This window comes from Balaenoptera borealis (genome assembly GCF_965194805.1).
Source record: "Balaenoptera borealis genome assembly, chromosome: 3".
NCBI lineage: Eukaryota > Metazoa > Chordata > Mammalia > Artiodactyla > Balaenopteridae > Balaenoptera > Balaenoptera borealis.
In genome coordinates this window covers 108,043,259-108,056,876 of record NC_138866.1, presented here as the reverse complement: position 1 = coordinate 108,056,876, position 13,618 = coordinate 108,043,259, and the positions used below count along the sequence as shown (strand labels likewise).

The following is a 13,618-nucleotide window of genomic DNA, read 5'->3' as shown; positions in this document are numbered from 1 at the left end:
ACTGTGCTTGATACCTGCTCCTTTTAATCTTAATGATTTAGAGGGCATTCTCACTGGGGTGCACACACTTGCGTGTGTAATTTTATTGCAAACTAATAGAAAGGTTATAGAGTTAATAAACTCATCTAGGCATTTTCAGTGCCTTGCTTAAGGTTTTAAGCTCCATTAGCAGGTTGTGTTTATATAGTAAAGTAATGTATATATAGTTTTGTGTGATTTATGTTACATTTAGTATTAAAATTTTAATAAAAATGGCCAATAGATCTAGGGAGATGTCTGTCTATATGAGTGGTATATATCTAAGTAATTCATTGGTATAATTAGGGTTTATTTTCTAGGTCTGTCTTACTTTGAGCACTGAAATGTTCATGCTTTGTTGGATAGATTAATTAAATTTTATGTATTTATATGTTTTTGTGTTGTATGGGGGGTTTGGCATGGCCTTATAGGCAAGTAGAGCATAGGATTTAAGTGGGACATGAGGGGGGTTTGAAGGATAAGGATAATAAAAATATACTCTATGATGTTCCAATAAGAAAAATGTACTACAGGATATAAAGGAAAATTCTGTTCTGAATTAGTCTCAACTATAGACTCTTTTTAAATGCCCTTTAAAAGTTTTTTTTAAATAATGAAAATTAATCCTTAATGAAGTCCTGCCAAACAGAGGTCCTAGAGGGCCTTCTTTTGATGAATAAATTAAGGATTTTTAATTCACTAATTTAATGGTTTCCTTGCCACTTCTGAAGGAAGGAATTGGCATCTAATGCAACCTTATGTAACCTGTAGTGCTCAGCAAGTGGCTTGAACAAATCTGACATTCGGGAAGTAGCTACTAAATAGATGCTTGTAAGGGGTTTGAGAACCATTTACTCCCTTGAGTAAACATTTCTTCCATATTTTTCATTTTATGAGGTAATTGCCACTTTTTTTAGCCACTGCAGAATTCAGTTTTAGTCCCATGAAAGAGTGATTATAAATTCCAGATAAGTGGGATCCACCTTCACACAGTTTTACTCAACTTCAAAATGTGGCACTATAGGACTTCCCTGGCGGACCAGTGGTTAAGACTCCACGCTTCCAACACAGGGGGCATGGGTCCCATCCCTGGTCGGGGAGCTAAGATCACACGTGCTGCATGGGGCGGCCAAAAAAAAAAAATACTTAATAAAATAAAACGTGGCACTGTAAATTGAGAGCCTTAAAAATATGTTTACCTTTCACCCAGTAATTTCTCTTTTAGAAATAGTAAATAATAATGGATTATGTAAAGACTCAGATAAAAGAATATTCATTACTGGGAAGCAACCTAAATGGCCAAGTATACCTTTAGTGGAATAACATTTAGCCTTTAAAAATGGCCTTGTAGATAATTATTTAGTGACTTGGAAAGATAATAATATATTAAGATGTTTTTATAAAATAAGGCTCAGGTTGACCCAGCAGAGGTTGGCAGATTGAGCGATGGATTAAGAGAACGAGGTTTCTCACCATCAGAAAAGAGTTACAAATATGAAAAGAGGGAAGGTTAGAATTAACTCTGCAGTATTGGACTGGAATTGGCGATATTGTGAATTTATGGCTTTCAGTATGCATAAACATAAAACCAAATGTAAATGTGAATGTATATGTATTATACATAATGTATCTTTCCCTGAGTGTCTGGGAGCATCAAGATTCCAGTAGCAATAAGCACACCACTTCCTAAGTCTTAGAAGACCTCTCCATTAAAAAGAACCTCCACGAAAAAAAAGCAGGTCTTCTTGGAAAAATGGCTGATTCCAGGGCTAAAGCAGGGGAGTACACAATATGCCTGGAACATCTTGTACCAGAAAGTAAGGCAGTGCTCAAAGAACAGTATGGACATGTCACTAGGACATGGAAGCTAGCTTTCAGGGATTCCCATTGGCTAAATATGGGACAATTTCATGGTCAGAATAATTAATGGCAGTAATAGATAGTAATAGGAAACAATAGAAATCCATGGATCCACACTGATATAAATGAATGAAGAAAAATCTCTTCTTTATAATAGAATGTCAACTACCAAGTGTAGAAAAAATAATGGATTTAGAAAATCACCATTTGGTAGCTATCATAGTAATAATAAATTTAGTTAAGAAACATCAAGAAATGTTAAAACTAGTGGAAGAGATTTGGTTGGAAAATGGGATATATATATGATCTCGGAGTATCTCCATGCAAAATATTTACTACTTACAAAGGAAAAACAAGTAATTTTATAGGGAAAAACCTGCCATACATTACCAGTGACAAAAGTTAACGTCACCAGTAGTGGAGAAATCAAATAGTATGCCATCTTATAAAATGCAGCAAGAGAGCACAACATTCCTTTGTGATATTCCTGCCAAAGATGCATAATCATGAGGAGACATCAGACAAAACCAAATAGAGGGACAGTTGACAAAACAACTAATCTGTAAACTTCACATATGTCAAGGTCATAAAAGGTAAGTTAGGACTGAGGTTAGGACTTCCCCAAGGTACATGAAGAGTTAAGAATATATGTGATGTGCTTGCTTTGGCGGCACATATACTAAAATTGGAACGATACAGAGAAGATTAGCATGGCCCCTGTGCAAGGATGACACACAAATTCATGAAGCGTTCCATATTTAAAAAAAAAAGAATATATGTGATCACAGTAGCCAGCACATGTAGCTCAGTTTACACAGACCTGTGGATGCATCTTATAAAACTTTGGGATGTTACCAAAACTCAGGTCCGGCTATTCACTGCTCAAAAACCAATACTCAAGAGGCAGGTGTTGGTAGAAAGGAAAGTTTGCTTTATTTATGAGGCTGGCAACTGGGGGAGAAAGCGGACTCATGTCCAAAGACCAATTCCCCCCTGCCGGCCAGTGGGCAAGAGCTTTTAAAGGAGAGTTTCAGGGGTGTATAGATGGAGAAAGGCGGCTACATGTAGAACAGCATAGTCTGCTCTGACGATCGTCTTGAAATTAGTCATGCAGTGGTCTGATCAGCATCATGTCTGATTGTTTTAACTACCATTAATCTTCAGTTCCAGGGTCGGTTTGTTCCCATTTCCTTGAGGCCAGTTCTTGGAATTGTGGCAGCTTATGTCATGGCTACAGTTTGGTCATCATGTAGTTAATGTCTTCCACCTGGTGGGGGTTTCAGTATCTACAAAACAGCTCAGAGAATATGGCTCAGAACATTATCTATAGCCCTCGAGAAAGAGCTAAAAGTCCTCAACTTTGCTTAATGACTATACTGTTATTATTTTGTCCTGTTTGACTGCTTTTCCTTTGTTTCTGCATTTTCTCATTTCTCTGATTAAATTTATTTTTTGACTAAAGTTTTTTCCTACAGACAAAAGGCAGGCAGAGGACATGGAGGGTGTCTGTCCTGGGAAGACCCCATAGGGTCCTGCTCCATTTCAGGGACAGTATATTTGTAAATAAATAACCTAGAAATAAGTGTCCAAATATTGTCCAATGGTTGAGGCAACTCAACTGCTGTTATTCAACCACAAGCGTGATTTTTTTTTTAATTTTATTTATTTATTTATTTATTATTTTTGGCTGTGTTGGGTCTTCGTTTCTGTGCGAGGGCTTTCTCTAGTCGCGGCGAGTGGGGGCCACTCTTCATCGTGGTGCGCGGGCCTCTCACTGTCGCGGCCTCTCACTGTCGCGGCCTCTCTTGTTGCGGAGCACAAGCTCCAGACGCTCAGGCTCAGTAGTTGTGGCTCACGGGTCCAGTTGCTCCACGGCATGTGGGATCTTCCCAGACCAGGGCTCGAACCCATGTCCCCCGCATTGGCAGGCAGATTCTCAACCACTGCGCCACCAGGGAAGCCCCTCACAAGCATGATTTTTAATGAAGATGACTAATTCTTGTAACTTCCACAATTCAAGATGTCAGAGGCAGATGTACTATTCTGTGTTAGTTGATATTTGTGTTGTTGAAGGAATGATATTCCACCTACATCAGAGTTTTTCCTACTGTGGACCCAGTGAAACCTCAGGAACATTAAATCCCATTAGCACTACTACCCACACTGGAGGGAGAATTGATTTAATTGGGAGTCAATACACATTTTATACCTCTTTGGGAGCAAAATCTCAGGACTTGGGTATGATTAACAGAAAAGGCTCTGTCTTGCACTGAGGAATAATTAAGCTATAAATTTCATCTTTGTTTGCAAAATGAGAAACGCCTTCTAAAAAACTTTGATCCACTCTTTTCCCTCCAACTTTATCTGTCTAGGTAAATATAATTAGGTAATGGATGATGATTTGTTAACATTTTATTTCTTATGTTTGCAAGGGCATTAACAGTGATCGTAAAGCTCACAACAAATATGGTCGGTTTCTGATTTTCAGAAGCAAGAACGTGACTTTTGAGAATCAGATGGGCCAGAAGCAGGCGTTCTTGCAAATTAACTCTTCCTGTATTCTGAACAGGATCAGAGAGACTTTTGTCTTAGCTGATTTGCATGCACTAATTGCTAATTCTGAGTAAATGTGGAGTGATCACCTACACAATTACATTCATAAATTAATATTTTTACTTCACAGTTATTTACACACAGGAAGAAACAGTACAAATAATTTTAAGGCTGTGTCTACACTTACATAATGAAGTGGTTAATTAAGGTAATGAGCTAGTTAATGACAAGCCTAGAAAATTTTCATGAAATATCCATATAAGGGAGGAAGAAATGTCTTTGCCTGAATAATTCTCATAATGCCTCAACATTTGACTTCACTTTCTACACACAGAGACATACCCTAAATGATACTTTGGTAATGAATCTAAATTATCTTTTGATTTCTCATTGGTGGTATGGATGCCAAGGCTAACTGCCAAGGTAACAGGATTAAACCTGAGGTATCACAGAGAAAGAAGATAGCCCCACTCCCAAAAATCAGACTGGACACAGGCTGTTTCAGGCAAGTAGGCGGCAGTGAATATACAGAAACAGAAGCTAAGCTGGGTCTAGGGTGATTTAGCCATTAACTGTCAATACCAAAGAGCTCCTTTATCAGGGTGACCCATCCCAATTTTAGAGGGGCTGATCCTTTTGGGATCTCTGATCCTTTGGTCCAATAGATGTCTGACCTTTATGTTGGAGACAAAATTTCCTCTGACTCTTGGCTTCACGTCTGGAGTTGAGGGGCCTGCAACAAACCCTAATCATCTGGGTTTGGACAACCACCTCACTGATTTGGGAAAAGATCTAGTTTTTTCCCTATTTCAGTGAAGAGCACTGCATCCACCCAGCTGCCCCAAGCAGAACTCTAGCAGTCATCCTTGATTCTTTGCTTTCCCTTGTGTTGGTCTGAGCCTCCATCATCTCTGATCATTGCAACAGCCTCCTCACTAGTCTCCCTGCCCCCACTCTTGCTCCCCTCAGCCACATCGCTGATCTCCAAAGTCTATTCTCAATGCAGCAGCTGGTATAATTCTTTAAAATGTGCATGATATTATGTCAGTCCTCTGCTCAAAATTTTGAGCAGATGTCTAGGGCTGAAGCTGTGGAACATGTTCTGGGTCTGGAAGCATATAGAGGAGGTCAGCAGATCAGCTTCTGTGGGATAACAGAGAGTAAAGTACTCATGAAGAGTTGGGGAATTAAGCCCCTCTCACTGTTTGAAGCCATGACTAGGGGTGGAGCTCCTCTGTCAAGTTCAAGGATGCTTTGGCCCAGGAATATGATTTATGAGAAAATCAGCATCTAGAGAGGTGAAAGGACACAGACACATCCTCTTTACCTGGACCTGATCCAATATTGCCTTGTATATTAATAATATCCCCTAGGATGGGAGCTGGGAACAGCTGCCACTACACTGAGTTCTCACCTGAGGCCTCTAGCGGAGATCCTGTGAAGGCAACTGTAAAATCACTAGACGGCAGGAGGTAAGCACAAAAAAAAAGAGAGAAAAATAAAAACCTCCCACCCCAGAATCTGAAAACCTAAATTCTAAAACATAAGAAGGAAACTAATTCTAAGAAGGGGAGCCAAACAAAACTGTGGTCAAAAAGCAAATTTACTTGAGACAAAAGAAAATAATTTTTTAAAAATCTAACAAATATAGTTTGTTTCTGCAAAGAAATACAAATATTTTTTAAAAGTATAGAATAGGTAAAAATAAATAAATAAAATGCATGGCTAATAAAGCAAACTAATTAGAAAGTGTTCAAATGGAGTATTATACTGACTGGACTTTTTAAAAAAAATCAGTAAAAGGGACTAACTCTGGATAAGAGTTCAAGAGAGAATTACTGAACTGGAAGACAACACTGGGGGATTCTCTGAGTATGCAGTACTTAGATACAAAGAAATAAAAATATGAAAGAACAGTTAATGTACATGGAGAATAAATTGTTTTGGATATAATTCTATTAAGAGTTCCTGGGAAAAAAGATGAAAAGAATACAGGAATAGCAATATTTGTAAAAAATAAAGAATTTTGCAAAATTTGAGAGAGACAGGAGTCCTTAAACTGAAAATGTACTCTATTAACCACAAGGAAAATAAATAAGTACACACTTAGATTTGTCCTAGTGGAACTGGAAAATATCACTGTTAAAAACTTTTAAATGCTATCGAGGAGGGGAAAACATTAGTGACAAAGGAAGTACAATTAAACTAATATCCAACTTCAGTCTTCAGATGCCAGAAGGCAATGGAGAAGTAGCTGTAAATGTCAATTAGAATTCCACACAAGTCTGAACTGTAATTTAAGAGTGGGAATAAAATGAAGACATTTTCTGGCAACTAAAATTGTTTACCTGTTACTGACCCTCAATAAAATAATCACTAAAGAATCTTGTCAAATAATAATATAATCAATGTCAAATCATAAATAATCTTGTCAAAGAGAAAGGTGAACCCAGAGGAAAGAAGTAAGGTGCAATAAACAGTGAGCATTGAAATTAGGTTTGTTTTTAATGTTGCTAAGTTTAAATAGCTATTTACTGTATACGGTAGATAGAATTATAAGATGGCCCCAAGATTCCCTCTCCCTAGTCTAATTCCTATCCTTGAGTGCGAATGGGACATCACAACCATGATTAGTTTATGTTGTATAGAATAGTTGATTCTAAGGAAAGTAGATTATCCTGGGTGGACCTGACCTAATCCAATGAGCCCTTAAATGGGATTGATCAGTCCTTAGAGAGAAATACTTGAAGTATGAGAAAGATTTGATGGAAGATTGCTCTTTGAAGATAAAGAGGGTCACCTATCAGAGAATGAGAATGGCCTTAAGGAACTGAAAGCATCTCCCAGTTGTTAGCCAGTAAGAAATGGGAACCTGAGTCCTACAACCACAAGAACTGAACTCTCCACATAAGCTTGGAAGAGGGCCCCAGTTCCAGATGGGAATGCAGCCCAGCCAACAACTTGATTTTAGCTTTGTGAGACCCTAAGCAGAGAACCCAGTCACACTATGTCCAGACTCCTGACCCACAGAACTGTGAACATTTAAAAGAGTATTGTTTTCAGCCACTAAATTTGTGGTAATTTGTTAGGCAGCAATAGAAAACTGTTTTAGGTACATTAGTTCAATGGATAAATTAGGACTGATTGTAGTAGAAAGAATCTCGAGGACACAAAACAGTTAGAAATTGCTGTAGTAATCTAGGATGAGATGATACCAGAAAGAAAAAACTAGAAACAGATCGTGAAGGAAGAGTCCTTTAGACTTGGTGTCCTCAAAAACATTCAGGGATAGTTAACTACTATAGCAATGATTAATTGAAGAATTCATTGGAATCAATAGTGAACTTTCTTTTGATGGCTTTCCTGCTGTAAGAAGATAGGGTAGAAGGTCCCCAAAGAAAGAGAACCAGGCGTGGCTTTCTTGACAGAAGAGAGGTTATTTTTGGCCTAAGCCATTATGTGACCTAAGCCTGACCACAGTGCTTGCCCTTGAACATGTCTCAGTAATTAATGATCTCAACGGAACAAAAGAATTCAGGAACAAATTCTGTTATCAGGCAAGAGAAGTAACAATAGAAAAGATAATAAATCAGTTGTGAAGATTCCCTGTTCTGTTTCAATGGTAAAGATTAGCCTGACGCCTCAACCGCCAGATCAACTGGGACCTAAGGGATGGTGATGTTGACTGACCTTTCCTGACCTTCAGTGACTTCAATCAACTAAAGGTCAGACTCTGCTGACACCCTTCATGAATATGCATATACCCTTAGCTTAAAACTTCTCCAATTTTGCAGGGAGACACTGCTTTGGGAAAGATCCCAGTGTTTTCCTTTCTTGCTGCAAGTGATAAATCCTTCCTTCTCCAAATCTTTGGCTTGATTGTGTCTTTTGGCTCAACACCCACCAAGAGGTGAACCCAGTTTTTGGGTAACCATGCTATTGTATTGGACTACTATTCCATTTGATTTTTGTGTGTTTGTATTAGCTTCTCAACTAGAAGACAAGCTCCTTGTGGACAAAATTGTTTAAACTTTACTGAATTCCCCCATGGAAACAAATGTCATAGGTATGAAATGGTTTAATTAAATTACAACATATTTCACCACATATCTATTGGACAGGCTCAGATCAGAAGGAGCTGACAATGTCAAGTGCTGACAAGGATACAGAGCAACTGTAACTGACAAGCATTTCAGGGGGAATGAAAAATGGTACAGCTGTTATTGAGCCCAAGTTCATGTGCCCAGCACACAGTGAGGCCAAACAAACAAAAGTATTAGAGTTTGGAGCAGAGAAAGGTTTATTGTGGGGGCCAAGCAAGGAGGACAGGCAGCTCAAGCTCAAAAGACCCAAACTCCCTGATGGTTTTCAGGGAAGAGTTTTTAAAGGCAAAATTTAAAAAATTTGGAGTGAGGGCTTCTTTCTTAGATCAACTGATTAATTTTTCATTGACATATGTAATATCCTCTTCCTAGCTCTACCCCTCAAACTCGGCAAGAAATATATATGTATTAAATTAAGTAAAATTATTTTTACACAGAGAAATTGACAAAAACAACAATGGATATTCTAAGGGGGGAAGGAAGAAAATAAAATATTTCCACAGGTCATGTTCAAGGTGAGGAAGAGGTCTGAAAGCAAGGAAGGCCTGCCAAGCTGGGACAGCATATCAATCAAATGTGTACCTGGACTTTCAATCTATTTTTAGCACCAATTGGTAACCTCCTCCATCCTCTACTCTCTTTGGCACCATGTAGCAACAGCTGCTTAAATCCTGAAAGAGTTTAGAACCACTCCAAACATAAGACTCTGGGCAATTTTAACCCCTACTTTCCACATCTTAGAGAAGTCTCTGCCTATAGACTTTCACAGGCATCTACGACAGGTCAAGTCTTAGGAAGGTCTGTGCAGCATTTCATACTTCTGCTGACATAATAGGCAGACACAACTGGTAATTTTCTATTTTTATCTGACCCGACTTGAATGTAATTTCTGTGTAAACAGGGGGAGTGGACTATTATAAGACCACCTCTAATCTTAGGGAAGAGGAGGAGAATTTCTCCTATTTCCCTATTCTCTTCTTGCAATTTCATACACAATCACACAAAACAGGCCCCAAATGACACAGTTTAGGAAAGTGTGTCAAATGAGAAAGTGGTGTACTAGGATTAGTGAAAGCATTAATGCTGGGATGACATTAGAAAAGGAAGGCAAAAGAGTTCTGTGTTAGCATGATAGCATCTTATGTGGTCAGAGAGATGTAGGCATTTCTGTTTTACTACATTGGTTATCTTTCTTGAGTTGTGTCTTTAAATTTAAGATGGGGTATAAATTTTTACAATGGTTAAATACTGTACCCTTTGAGAATAGAGGAATTTGAATTTTATATTAACAGTATTTCCAATATGTTAAAAGTTAACTACAACCCATGTTCAATATTTTCTTAGATAATGACTGTATTTAACAGGCCATTCTGAAGTATAATAAATGATGTCTTCTAAATTCTAATAATGGCTGGCATTACTTATGACCCTTTCTATAGCAATAGCCAATAAAAAAAGATCATATTTTCAGTATATACATATCATTTTTGAAGACCTAATGTTCAGAAGTGAGTCAATTTATTTAATTTATAGGAATATGAAAACCATTCTAGGAATAACATTTTATGATTCTACTCTCATCAATATCTGATACTCTAAATTTTCTTTTAAGCATCTCCATTTTCCATTGTCATGTCTGAATTACTTTTAATATTGTATTTTACCTATTTCAATGTCTACTTCTTTTCTTTTATAAATGAATTCACCAGTTGGAGCCAAAATGAGCCTAGAAACCCTTAAGATTTAAAATGCACTTTAATTATCATATATCATGCCATTAAGAAAAATCAGATATAGCTCTCTCTCTAATAAGAATTATGTTTACATTTATCTCATCATTAAATCTGACTTATTAAAAATAATCTTTTAACAGCAATAAAAATGGAAATAACATTACAAACTTGTATTCTTATTTTATTATTTTAAAATTTTAAAACTATTTGGATGTTGTTGCAACTGTATTTTCATCATTCCCTCTGCTTGTTTTACTTAAGAAAAAAATGTTACCATTGAAAATGTACATGTGATAGAACCTATACATAAATAAATATACATAGAATGACTGTATATACATATGCATATCAGCAGACAAAACTGTAAAATGACTCCGTAAAACTTCTGCTATTAAAAATGCTTCAAATACAGTGATAAGAGAATTATCAGAGATTTCTTTAGAGAACAGCATAATTAATTTCAGATAATCCCTGACTGGCCAGTTAAGTCCATGAAAACTGTCTTCTTGTTTTTCATTCATCACTTGTGTTTCCCCAATAGTCATTTTATAACAAATCAGAAGTCCAATTTGTTAAGATCCAAGTATTCTGTTTGCAGTGTCTTATTTAACCCCCCAGACTATAAAAGATCCACCCATTTGCCTTCTATTTGAATGGATATTGAGAGAAATGAAAGAGAAAGAGAAATATGGCTTTGTTTCATAAATGGTAAATATCATCTAAAACGTTAGTTTATTGGCCATGGTTAAATATTTGACGCTCATGAAGAAATTGCACGATATGCTTTTGAATCACTTCATATTATTAATTGCATTAAACCCTTAAGTTTTCACTCCCATAGTTATTTTTAATTCTCACCCATTCCTTCAATTACTTTTTCCCTTTGAGTAGTTTAATTATCATGTTCACTTCTCTCAAACTAAATTTTGTACTTTCCTTTATAAATTTTGTATTTCCATAAACTAGGTAACATTATTGTTGCCCTAATAACCTAAATATGTTACAAGATTAGATATCATTAAGTGTGTTGCAGAAATTTTAGGATTAGATATCAGAGACAAAAATTGTGACAAGGTTGAAGATTTTTAATGGAAAGTTTTTTGACACTATATTCTGGTTGCAATTTATGGCGTAGAAACTTAGAGCAAAATAAGTCAATACATATACAGATCAACAAATAAATAACCAACACTGACATAAATGCCTTATTTCTTTTTTTTTTTTTAATTTATTTATTTATTTATGGCTGTGTTGGGTCTTAGTTTCTGTGAGAGGGCTCTCTCTGGTTGTGGCAAGCGGGGGCCACTCTTCATCGCGGTGCGCGGGCCTCTCACTATCGCGGCCTCTCTTGTTGCCGAGCACAGGCTCCAGACGCGCAGGCTCAGTAACTGTGGCTCACGGGCCCAGCCGCTCCGCGGCATGTGGGATCCTCCCGGACCAGGGCTCGAACCCGTGTCCCCTGCATTAGCAGGCAGACTCTCAACCACTGCGCCACCAGGGAAGCCCAAATGCCTTATTTCTTATGAACATGTCTCATCTCCCTTATTAGATGGTTAGTTTTTTAAAGACAGAGTCAAAATAATGCCCCAGCATCTAGCATATACCTAGAAAGTATTAGGAAATAAATGTTTGAGTTGGTTTTACTTTTTTTTTAATTAATTAATTATTATTATTATTATTTTGGCTGCGTTGGGTCTTCGTTGCTGCGTGCGGACTTTCTCTAGTTGCAGTGAGTGGAGTCTACTCGTTGTTGTGGTGTGCAGGCTTGTCATTGCGGTGGTTTCTCTTGTTGTGGAGCACGGGCTCTTGGCGTGCGGGCTTCAGTAGTTGTGGCACGTGGGCTTGGTAGTTGCGGCCTGCGGGCTCAAGAGCACAGCCTCAGTAGTTGTGGCGCATGGGCCCAGTCACTCCGCGGATGTGGGATCCTTCCGAACCAGGGCTTGAACCCTCATCCCCTGCATTGGCAGGCAGACTCCCAACCACTGCACCACCAGGGAAGCCCGAGTTGGTTTTATAAGACCAATGAATCTTTTGCCGTGTATATTTATTTATTCCAAAATGAAATGTTATGCTATTTAAGATGTACAGCTACTAAGTTTTTTGCACATCCTGTGAGTTCTGCACAAGTCTAACAAGTCGAGTAACTTCATTTTCTATTGTCAGTTTCTGAGTTTACATTGCTTCCATATACCAATCATGAGGGACGGGGTGCTTTTGTTGCCCTTTTCTTAGACTATGTATCAATCTTCACAGTATTGGACAAAGCAGAACATTTCTTTTAGACAGTTTTTGTTCCCAACGTACCCTTTTTGCTTTTGAGATCATTTGACATTTCATGTTGGTGGAAAAAAATAAAAGTATTTTAAATGTGCAAGTGAAATAACAGCCAACAAAAACTGTTCTCTGCATTAGATAATAGAATTTTAATGTATTTCTGCTGTCAGGTTGGTGTATTTGTGTGATAATTTTATGTGACAGTGTAATTAAATTGTAAAACAATTCCCATTTCCTATGTATTTTATCTATTTATCATCATTTATTTCTTTACCTTCTCTTTCTGCAATAAATATTATTGTAAGGAGAGTTAAATAAGTTAAACCAATGCAATTACTTTTACAGATTGAAATTAACTTCATATATCAATTTGTACACATTTATACAAAGTACCTACAACTTGCCCAGTATAAATAAATGTGTTTATTGCAGTATATTTATGATGTCACTGTGGTTTCCATGTTTGCCTTCCTTTTGAGTAATGATGTATATGTTTAAACCTGACATTTTAACAGTATTTTCAAACAATTTCATTCATTATCAAATAACCATTTATTATACTATGGCAATTTCATACCATTTACTCTACCCTTTAGACACTCCTAAACAATGATTTATCAACCAATATACAGATTTTAATGCTTATCACAGCAAATATAGAAAGTAACATTAAATAGTGACTTGACAAGAGATAACTAAATTATCTTTTTAAAAGAAATCTTGAAGAGTCATGTTTAGCAATCGCCACTATGTACTTATAGCTGTACGAGTAATTAAAAGAAGTGTATTAAATTGTTATATTCTTCATCTATTAAGATGGTTAATTATAAAACCTATATGGACATCAACCATATAACCCCAAATGCTAATCTTGAAAGAAAGAAGAAAGGGTGTTTTAAATGTTTTGGATGCTGACCTACTTGGTAGCTTTTTGTGTCTGGGCTTCTCGATAGGAGGGACAACAGTCCTCAGAAATCATCCCTTGCGACAAGCCTGGAATGAGCCAGATGGATCATGTCCTGTGAAACCAGTGGCTCTTTACAATGACCCTATCTGCTTGCTGCACACAAGACATAG

The 13,618-nt window shown here is 37.1% G+C and overlaps 1 long non-coding RNA gene across 1 annotated transcript; it reads right to left on the bottom strand.

Moving 5' to 3' along the window:
- Positions 1-2,541: 2,541 nt before the first annotated feature.
- LOC309626869 lies at positions 2,542-11,944 on the bottom strand. Its single transcript, XR_014243460.1, has 2 exons — positions 11,780-11,944; positions 2,542-11,471 (listed from the first exon to the last, which is right to left on the bottom strand). It is a non-coding gene; the product is annotated as an uncharacterized lncRNA (long non-coding RNA).
- Positions 11,945-13,618: the final 1,674 nt, after the last annotated feature.